The 9817-nt window shown below is 49.9% G+C and overlaps 1 pseudogene; it reads right to left on the bottom strand.

The window, feature by feature from the left end:
- Positions 1–672: 672 nt before the first annotated feature.
- LOC123159747 (glycerophosphodiester phosphodiesterase GDPD1, chloroplastic-like) lies at positions 673–9374 on the bottom strand (annotated as a pseudogene).
- Between the last annotated feature and the right edge of the window lie 443 nt (positions 9375–9817).

Genomic DNA, 9817 nt, shown 5'->3' with positions numbered 1-9817 from the left:
CTCGATCTCAACCCCACCCGTTGCGGAGTTCCTGGATTTATTAGTTGCATATATGCAGTAATGTGCGGGAGGCTGTTTACGTCCAATATCTAATGGGTGTGAATGGTGTCATTGTTGATCTAGTGGAGGAGATCTCCAGTGCTGTTGCAGATCTCAGTAAACCAGACCTCGGCCAGAGCACGTTCAGTAACAGTGTTGACATAGGCAGAAAACATGAGTCCTCAAGCAGCAACTGGGGTTCCCTGATGGCCTCTACACAAGAAACATGGATGCCACACCATTCCAGGTTTTTCTTTAATCTAATCAATAAAGTTAACTCGCTATAAATCCACCCTTTGTCTGAAAAAAAAAACTCGCTATATTCAAGCAGATTACGATCCATTAAGCTTTCAAAACGTTCTGGCCATGCATTGCTGTTCTTATCGTTAACAAAGTTGTTATGCACATAGTTGCAACAAGATTGGTCAATCATTACATACTCCCTCCGTCCGAAAATACTTGTCATCAAAATGGATAAAAAGAGATGTATCTAAAACTAATATATGTCTAGATACATCCCCTTTTATTCATTTTGATGACAAGTATTTCCGGACGGAGGGAGTACATAATAATTTCCCGGGTGATTTGACTATCTTTACTGTATGGAATCATCTATATTTTAAACATCTAAAGTAGTGATCTAAACGATCTTATATTTCTTTACAGAGGGAGTACCTTCTAGACTAGTGTTAAATACAACTGTCAGAAATGTCAACAGAGCATGAAATCCTCAACTTGCTTCAAAACCGGTACAATCTTGGCTACTACTAGTATCTATCTTCAGTGTGGTTGCTGAATCAGTTCAGGTATAAGCCGGAGCAGGAACCCCAGCTGCTGCTGTGAGAAGGACTCGTGTCTTCTGCCTATGTCAACACTGTTACTGAACCTGCTCTGGCCGAGGTCTGCTTTACTGAAATCTGCAACAGCATTGGAGATCTCTTCCACTAGATCAACAATGACACCATTCACACCCATTAGATACTGGACGTAAACAGCCTCACGCACATTACTGCATATGCAACCAATAAATCCAGGAAATCTGTAAGATTACTGCGAACACACACCTGAGGAACATGAACGCTTGATAACAGTACACTGCTTACTTGAGCTGCCCATAGGTGAGAATGGCAAGGTTAGATTCTTGTGCTTTTAGGATCGCAGAGGGATTTTTTAGAACTCCTCTGACTTCTGACACAACCCCATGCAAGTCATACTCGTGGCACACTTGGATAGCTTCGTCGAGTGAGTTCCTTCTCGTATCTTCGTGTTTGGCTGTTCCCCCTTCTGTTAAGAACAGTACCTAATGAAAGATAAAAAATTGAATACGATAGTGCTGAAGTATGTATGTACTCAAATGGATGGCGACATTTTATTCAAATCAGAAATTACAAACGCAAATCGTGTAATTCCACATCACAGACAAGTTAAAATAGCGAATAAGATACAGGTTTGGACTGAAGTTGTCTGTATCTTCATACCTATTATCATCAGTCCGGTCACTGAATTGCATATACATTAAACACAATAGACTATGCATTATAACATTTTTAAATAATTTTCTTGTTGCGGGATTATGATGTTACAAATACTAATCATGCTGATTTAAGAGTCTGCTTATGCCTTCACAGAACTTCTCAGTTGCACTTTTTTCAGTTTACGCAAGTAAATGATAAATCTTGAAGGCATTCCTACTTACTGTAACTAGGGAGCACAAAACATCCTCAATACTCGTATGCAACTGAACCACGCGTTATTGTTCCCCATTGCAATGTGGTAAGTCATACAAGTAATCGGTGAAATAATATTAGCTAGCTAGAGTATTTACTGTTTAGAAACATTCTTTTTTTTAAGGGGGCAAAGGTGAGGAAACTTTTCAAAAAATAAATTAGACATAGAAAGAATACAAATATTTCAAGGCATGCTTACAGGGTATACACTTTGGAGTTCACGTGTTATCCGTGCGGCATCAGGTTGGAATGTTGAGAAAAATAGTGGTCTGTTGCCAGCATACTGAAAAACAACCTACCAAACCATTTAACAATGTTATGGTCATCGCCTCACAGTGACCAAATGATTGCATGGGATAACCAATACCATATTAAATGAACAAGAGCAATCCATACTTGCAGTACAGCTTGAAGAGCACGGTTAAGGTTGACACACGGATAGATAATGTTGTCATCAAACTTAAGTTCGATGTTAAATCCCAGATGGGGACTGACATGTTCGAAGACTTCCTGCAATGTGCAGAGATAATCATCTTCTTCTGTGCTCCAAGCAAGGACTCTCCCATCTTCCATCCGTCTAAGAAAGGGCTTGGAGACCTGAACAGAAATTATGAAATGGATATAATGGCGTTTTAAGCACATGCTAATGAACCCTGCACAGCAAAATCCAACAGATAGAAGGGACGAAGTACCTTGTGAGGTTCTTTTTGTACCCCGTATGAAAGGAAATCTTCCAGAAGAAGATCGGTCACACGTCTTTCATACAAAACCTCCTGCACACCTTGCCATAATAGAAGATTAACTCGAGAGTTTTTCTTGCAATGGATGAATAGTTAGTACATACGCAAAAGATGACAACTATAAGAACGGATGAAAAGAACATACAGTTTTTCGGGTGAGGATAAAGTCATCGTGGAAGATAACTGGGCAGCCATCTTTTGTAACCTGCAAGCCAAAATGGTAGGATCATAACTTCAGGAGATCTGTGTGGGCAGTGGCGGAGCTTGGGCTGATTTTATGGAGGGGCAAATGGGCTGGAGGGGCAAGAAATATGAGTTTAGGCTGATTTTAACTGGGCATATGGGCTGAATACTAGGGGATATATGCTAGTTTTCTCATGGGCTGGGGGGGGGCAATGGCCCAGGTTGCTCTCCACTAAGCTCCGCCACTGTGTGTGGGTACTGTGGTCATCTTAAAAGGAAGGGATAATGGATGAAGTCAGGGGGTTGCAGAATGCTCCAAGAGAACCGCCAGTTTTCATCAACCTAGCTTACATGTATGCTCCCTATGGTTGGCATTGCCGATTCCGCTGATGCTTTGGTCTGCGAATGACTCCTTGCAGTGGATTAATGACAACTGATAAGACCAAGTACAACTGCAACTCAGAATCCAGGAGCTTGCGATGCAACACTTTGAGCACTAAAGAACATCAACCCCAATCACCCTCACAACGTGGCTGCTGTACCTAGTCTGGTCATTTGCATCTAAGCAGTAGCTTCTTGTTTCATGTAATTAGCTTGCAGGCTACAATACAACTGCATTGCATATTACATTGGGACACAGATGGATCAATGTCACTCCACGCATGTGCTGCTAGTGCTTGGTTACTTCAGAGAGAGAAACTAGCATGCGTATGGCACATTGCAATTCATGTCCATACGATTACCACATCCAAGTTCCACAAAAAGGATTTGTCCTCGAGGATCCCAAAAAATTAGTTGTACTGTTGTACCAACTAGAGCAGAGCACACATTGCTCAATCAACCACACCGGGTACCAGTTTCGCTCCTGAAGCTGCGGCGCCAATTCGAAATCCAAGCTTAAACAAGCTAGCAGCGTATCAATTGCGAAGTAATGATGGGAAATGGAAGCGGAGGCTAGCTACATGTGTGTGTGTACCTGGACGTCGAACTCGACGAAGGCAACGGCGGTGTTAGACTATGTATAACTTCTGTACCTATGTACGTATTGTAACACAACCAATATATATAATGAGATAAGCCACCCCTAGAGGGTTGTGCTGGTTCCCAAAACTTATTGTCTTACATGGTATCACGCTAGGTTACGATCGCTTCCGCTTCTAAACCCTAATACCCGCACCGCCGCAGCCGCCGCCGCCGCCGCGCCACCGATCGCGCCGCCGCCATGTCGAGCGCCGCCACCACCGGTTCCACTGCTGCGGGCTTCCTCCCGGCCTCTATTGCGGTTCTGCTCAACCTCCCGCTCGATGCCGTCTCCGTTCCGGCTCCGATCGGGACAAGGAGCATCGGCTCCGTCTTCTCCACGCCGCCGGCGCCCTCGCTCGGGCGTGACCTCGTGGTCCACACCGCGGCGCCGCCGTCCGCTGCGGATTCCGCAGGCGTCGTCCCGCCGCTCCTGCCGCGAGCGGATCACACCGCCCCGCTGGCGGGGTTGGCGGCGTCCGCCCCGGCCGCGGGCCTTGCGGCGTCCGCACCGGCCGCGAGCTTTGCGGCGCCCGCCCTGGCTGCGGTCCCGCCTCCTCCCGCATCGGCTTCGGTGCCTCCGGCTGCCTCCATGGTGTTTGCACCCCAGGCAGCCTCCTCGATGGGATCGTCTTCGCCGTCGCCGTTTCACTTCGGTCATCTCATCACCATCAAGCTCTCCGCCGACAACTACATCTTCTGGCGTGCGCAGGTTCTCCCGCTCTTGGGGAGTCACTACCTGCTAGGCTACGTCGACGGATCGCTTCCCTGCCCACCCGCGCTGGTAGACAGCGTGCACGGTCCGGTCTACAATCCGGCCCATCGCGTCTGGACGGGGCAGGACCAGGCGAACCTCTCCTCCATCCAGTGGTCGCTCTCGCCGGCAGTTGCCGGCCTTGTTGTCTTCGCGAAGACGTCTCATGAGGCCTGGACCATCCTTGAGCGCACCTTTGCAGCGCAGTCCCAGGCTCGTGTCTCTGCACTCCGTCGTCAGCTTGGAGAGTGTCAGAAGCTTGACTCCACGGCCACTGAGTTCTACAACAAGGTCAAGGGCCTTGCCGACACATTGGCCTCCATTGGACAGCCCCTCACCGACTCCGAGTTCAACTCGTTTATTGTCAATGGTCTTGATGAGGAGTATGATGCCTTAGTCGAGATCATCAATGAGCGGGGTAACTCGACACCCATGTTGGCACACGAGGTTTTCTCTCGGCTTCTTCTCACTGAGCAACGGGTCGAGACTCGCCGCACCAGGGGCACTGGCTCTCTCTCGGCCAACGTCGCCACCAAGGGTGGCCGCTCTTCTTCATCACCCCGGTCTCCCTTGGGGCTGCCACCGTCGCCCGCCTCGGCCCCCCCACCTACTGCGACCTTACCGGGGGCTGGCGGTCCACGTGTGTGTCAGCTTTGTGGCCGCGATGGGCACTGGGCCTCCAAGTGTCATAAGCGATTCCAGCGAAGCTTCCTTGGTCTTGGCAATGACGGCAAAGATACACGCAACAATGCCCGTCAGGTCGCCATGGCTGATCGTCCCGCGCCGCAGAAGCACCAGGGATACACTCAGTCCTACTCCATCGATCCACACTGGTACATGGACTCTGGGGCGACAGAGCATCTGACCAGCGAGATGGGGAAGCTTCACACTCGTGAACCCTATCATGGCTCCGACAAGATCCACACCGCCAATGGAGCAGGTATGCACATCTCTCATATTGGTCAAGCATCTCTTCTAACTAGACATGCCAATAGGAGTCTTCAGCTTCGCAATGTTCTTCGCGTTCCATCTGTGACCCGCAATCTTCTTTCAGTTCCTAAACTCACACGTGATAATAATGTACTTTGTGAATTTCACCCTTTTGATCTTTTTATTAAGGATCGGGGCACGAGGGACATTCTTCTTAGTGGGCGGTTGTGCCAGGGCCTCTACCGTCTGGAGCATCCTAGCGTCGCTCGCGTTTTCAGTGGAGTTCGGGTCTCTCCGTCACAGTGGCATGCTCGTCTTGGTCACCCGGCCACACCTATTGTCCGTCATATTTTGCGTCGTCATGAGCTTCCTAGTTTGTCTAGTAATAAAGATGTAGCAGTGTGTGATGCTTGTCAGCAGGGGAAGAGTCATCAACTTCCTTTTTCGGAGTCCAGTCGTGAGGTGAAACATCCGTTAGAACTTGTGTTTTCAGATGTATGGGGTCCTGCTCAGACTTCTGTCAGTGGTCATAATTACTATATCAGTTTCGTTGATGCTTATAGTCGCTTTACCTGGCTTTACCTTATTAAACGCAAATCTGATGTGTTTGATATTTTTGTTCAGTTTCAAAAACATGTTGAACGTCTTCTCAAGCACAAAATTGTTCATGTCCAGTCGGACTGGGGGGGCGAGTATCGCAACCTCAACTCCTTCTTTCAGTCGCTTGGGATAGCTCATCGTTTAGCATGTCCACATACACATCAGCAGAATGGTTCAGTCGAACGTAAGCATCGTCATATTGTTGAAGCTGGTCTTACTCTTTTGGCCCATGCATCTGTTCCGTTTCGGTTTTGGAGTGATGCTTTCACCACTGCATGCTTTCTCATCAACCGTACTCCTACTCGTGTTTTAAACATGAAGACTCCCATTGAGGTTCTCCTTAATGAACAACCTGATTATACCTTTCTCAAGGTATTTGGGTGTGCTTGCTGGCCGCATCTTCGTCCATATAACAAGCGCAAGCTTGAGTTTCGTTCTAAGAAGTGTGTTTTCCTTGGCTATAGCTCTCTTCATAAAGGTTACAAATGTCTTCATGTTCCCACTAATCGTGTCTATATATCTCGGGACGTCGTGTTTGATGAGCATGTTTTCCCTTTGCCAACCTTCCTGTGTCCACTGTCGAACCACCATCCCTGCATTCATCCTCTGTTGCTTCTGACCAATTTGATGATGTTGCATACTCTCCTTTGCTGTTACCTAACCATGGTGCAGGAACCGGACGTGGAGCTCGTTTGGAGCTGTTGGAGGATTCACCATCATCATCGTCGTCTTCTGGTGGGCACGTCGATCGCCCTATGTTGCATGGCATCGATTCGCGTGCCCATGCATGGTCACCCGACGAGCCCGTCGCGCCGAGCATCTCCACTGCTCGGTCTGCTACGCCAGTGATCGCCGAGTCTCCAGCGGCTCGGCCTTTTTCACCAGCGGCCGCCGAGTCGCCCGTGGCTCGGCCCGTCACGCCGTCTTCGCCCGCGGCTCGGGTCCTCACGTCACCTTCATCAGCGGATCGGCCCGCGACACCGGCCGCGCCACGGCCCACTATGCCGAGCTCGCCATCGGCCCGGTCTGGGATGCCCGAGTCGCCAGCTGCTTCGTCTGCTCTGCCGGTTTCGCCGGTGGGCCGGCCTTCTTCGCCGACTGAGTCCGAGGCTACCGTGCCTGGCTCCTCGTCACCGGCTGACTCATCAACGTCGCCGTCCTCCAACCCGTTGCAGGCTGCTCCGTCGACCTCGGTGGTTCCTGTGTCTCGACCACATACACGCAGTCGCAGTGGCATTTTCAAACCTAAGGAATGTACGGATGGTACGGTTGCTTGGTTGGCTGCTTGTTTGGCTGCTGCTGTTGCGGATCCATCTTCTGAGCCTCGCTCATATCAGGCTGCCCTGCGCATTCCACATTGGCGAGAGGCTATGGAGCAGGAGTTTCATGCTCTTCTTCGTAACAAGACATGGACTCTCGTTCCTCCACCACCACGGGTAAATGTTATTGACTCAAAATGGGTATTCAAAGTGAAGAAGCATTTGGATGGATCTATTGAGCGTTACAAAGCGCGACTTGTTGCTCGCGGTTTTCGGCAGCGTCATGGTCTTGACTATGAGGACACCTTCAGTCCTGTCGTCAAGCCTACCACTATTCGGCTTCTTCTCTCCATTGCTGTTTCTCGTGGTTGGTCACTTCGTCAACTTGATGTGCAGAATGCCTTTCTACATGGATTTTTGGAGGAAGAGGTTTATATGAAACAGCCGCCTGGTTTCTCTGATCCTGATCGTCCTGACTATATCTGTCGTCTTTCCAAAGCACTATATGGTTTGAAGCAAGCTCCTCGTGCCTGGCATGCCCGCCTTGCCTCTGCCCTTCGTGCTCATGGGTTTGTGCCGTCCACTGCTGACACTTCATTATTTCTTCTACAGAAGCCAGAAGTCACTATGTATCTTTTGGTATATGTCGATGATATTATCCTTGTCAGCTCTTCTCAGTATGCTGCTGATGCTCTTGTCTGCTCTCTTGGTGCTGATTTTGCGGTCAAAGATCTTGGGAAGCTTCACTACTTTCTTGGAGTTGAGGTCACTTCTCGTGCTACTGGTCTTGTCCTTACGCAGAAGAAGTACTCATTGGAGTTGTTACAAAAAGCCGGCATGCTGAAGTGCAAACCGACCACCACACCCATGTCGTCTACCGACAAGATAACAGCTGTTGATGGTGAGATTTTGTCTCCTGCGGATGCCACAGAGTACAGAAGCATTGTTGGTGGACTTCAGTACTTGACGATCACGAGACCAGATATCTCTTATGCTGTTAATAGGGTTTGTCAGTATCTTCAGGCTCCCAGAGATACTCATTGGGCTGCTGTTAAACGCATTCTTCGTTATGTTCAGTTCACTCTGACTTTTGGTATGCATATTCGGCCGACTTCCTCTCGGGTCCTTTCGGCCTTCTCTGATGCAGATTGGGCTGGTAGCCCAGATGACAGGCGATCCACGGGGGGTTATGCAGTATTCTTTGGCTCTACTTTGATCGCCTGGAGTGCTCGGAAACAGGCTACTGTGTCACGTAGCAGTACTGAAGCTGAGTACAAGGCTGTGGCTAATGCTACTGCAGAGATTATTTGGGTGCAGTCTTTGCTTCAGGAGTTGGGTTTGTCTCAACCACAGCCTCCTATTCTTTGGTGTGATAACATCGGTGCTACATACCTTTCTGCAAATCCAGTATTTCATGCCCGAACGAAACACATTGAAGTTGACTATCACTTTGTACGGGAATGTGTATCACAGAAGCAACTCCAGATCAAGTTTATCTCGTCTAAGGATCAACTTGCAGACATCTTCACTAAGCCTTTACCACTGCCACAGTTTGAGGCTTGTAGGCGCAATCTTACCCTTCTCAGTTCTATAGAAAGTGGCTAAGATTGAGGGAGGGTGTTAGACTATGTATAACTTCTGTACCTATGTACGTATTGTAACACAACCAATATATATAATGAGATAAGCCACCCCTAGAGGGTTGTGCTGGTTCCCAAAACTTATTGTCTTACAGGCGGCGTGCTCGGCGGCGCGGCCGAAGGAGAGCAGCGTGTTCTCCCGCTCCCTCGGCGCCCCGACCCGCGCCCCGGGCGGCGCCCCCACCGCGTTCATCCCCATCCGCGGTGACCCCCCACCACCATCCCCCGCTCCGCCAGCAGCGCAAACGGCAGCTCTTGGGGCCTCCCTCCGGCCGTCACCGGTGGCGTGGGCGCGCACGCCGCGATCGGACAGCGCGCCGCCGCGCGCGGGGTCGTCGCCGGTAGCGCCATTTGGACGCTGAGAGCCCCTCTTTTTTTTCTCTTTCCCCTCTGCTTTGCCACTTGCAGGTTGATTGGTGCAGGGAGAATTTGAATATTTTTAGACACGCAACCACCGCAGACGGAGGGGCACGGAGGGGCAACGGCGACACGCCGCGGGATGATCCCTCTGTGCTGCGGGTATTATTCGGTGGATATGGATATTCTGGCATATTGCGTCAGGGCATCTCCAAAGCTGACATGGGTCTATATCGATCCACGTCTTCCGAATAAGATTTCTCATGCAAACTAGAAATAAACATGGGTGGTTTGCGGGAGTCTAGACTGATCCCACGCCCGCTTCTGACCGCCCTGACCCACCGAAACCCCTCCCTCGCCCACGCGCGTTTCTGCCCGGTGCCTGCCCGCATTCATGACGCATAGAGCGCGCCGCTTAACATTGAAGACGGCTGAGGACGAACGCGACCTCTCTCTGCTTCCTCCACTGAAGTGGCGCGCCGGCCAAGGGTGCCGCTAGCGACGCGTCTCTGGTGTCCGTGTCTGTTCAGTGCCGGAGACGTGTGACTAGACGGGACGGGACGGATAT

Source organism: Triticum aestivum, chromosome 7B, assembly GCF_018294505.1.
Source record: "Triticum aestivum cultivar Chinese Spring chromosome 7B, IWGSC CS RefSeq v2.1, whole genome shotgun sequence".
NCBI classification, from domain to species: Eukaryota; Viridiplantae; Streptophyta; class Magnoliopsida; order Poales; family Poaceae; genus Triticum; species Triticum aestivum.
This window is presented reverse-complemented; position numbering and strand designations above follow the sequence as displayed.